Raw genomic sequence first — 1,066 nt, 5'->3', positions numbered from 1 at the left:
CATCATCAATTCTTCTGTACCACATTTCTCCTACGAATCAATGCCTTACCGTGGCAGGAGAGCTTGTCTACACCAGCATAGTTTAGAGCTATGCCATTGAGAGATACTCCTGCTAGGGTGACCCATAACCGAAAGGTCTAAGTGAGAGCATCAGACAAAGTTTATTTATCTTTGCAGGGTAGTAGCGGGATGGGAAAGAGTCAAAGACAGATGAAAAAATGACCAAAATGTGGATCAAAGACAACGATAGAGACTCAGGTTTTCATTAAGTGGAAGGAGGCAATGGCAAAGCACTTCTTTATGTTTACCAATAAAACTCTATGGATATACATACTAGAATGACTACTGGTAGTTTATACATAAAGCCTTCTTGGTAAACAAACGGCAGTGGTTTACCTTCTTCCATGCAGTAAACTTGATTCTGTGCCCTCGACTCTCTCCCATAACGTTGATGCCCAGCACGGATGAGCTTTGACTTGTAGCAGATTGCCTTCCACTCGCCAGCCACTGGCCAAGCTAGAAATGGAATGGGCAGGCCTCTGCTTGACTATCCCTCCCGTAGCCGAGACTGGTGGAGTACTGGAAATTCTCCAGGTGCGATCCTGAGAGGGGTTGAGGATATTGGTTTGAGTATAAAATCACTATATATAAATCACGACTATACGCTCGTCGTAGGCAGAGAATGTACCTACCAACTCCATTATGCTGGACTCTCCCGACCATTTATTACAATGCTCTTCACACAGTAACTGGTCAATAAATATGTCGATTGACCTACAACATTTCACAGCAGTCAAGTTCATCTTTTTATGTTCTCTGGTAGTCTCCTAGCTCCAATTTATTTTAGGTTTTTTGTCTCCCCAAATAATAATAATGCCTGTGTCTCTTGTTAAATGCTAATTATACGCCAAGCACAGTAGTATGTACAGATGGGGATGCACATTAATCAGATAGGACACAGTGTTTACCCCACACTGGGCTCAGAGTCTCAGTAGCTGGGAGAAATTCAGGTCTTGAATTTCTGTTTTATAGGTGAAGAATCTGATGCTTAGAGAAGTTAAGTATG

The 1,066-nt window shown here is 42.3% G+C and overlaps 1 non-coding gene across 1 annotated transcript; it reads right to left on the bottom strand.

Annotated features, from left to right (window-relative positions):
• Positions 1 to 474: 474 nt before the first annotated feature.
• On the bottom strand, positions 475 to 612 carry LOC119924210. Its single transcript, XR_005449070.1, has one exon. It is a non-coding gene; the product is annotated as a small nucleolar RNA SNORA7 (small nucleolar RNA).
• Between the last annotated feature and the right edge of the window lie 454 nt (positions 613 to 1,066).

The sequence above is a fragment of the Tachyglossus aculeatus genome, unplaced genomic scaffold (genome assembly GCF_015852505.1).
Source record: "Tachyglossus aculeatus isolate mTacAcu1 unplaced genomic scaffold, mTacAcu1.pri scaffold_87_arrow_ctg1, whole genome shotgun sequence".
Lineage (NCBI taxonomy): Eukaryota > Metazoa > Chordata > Mammalia > Monotremata > Tachyglossidae > Tachyglossus > Tachyglossus aculeatus.
The sequence above is the reverse complement of the archived record's forward strand: the minus strand, read 5'-3'. Positions and strand labels throughout refer to the sequence as shown.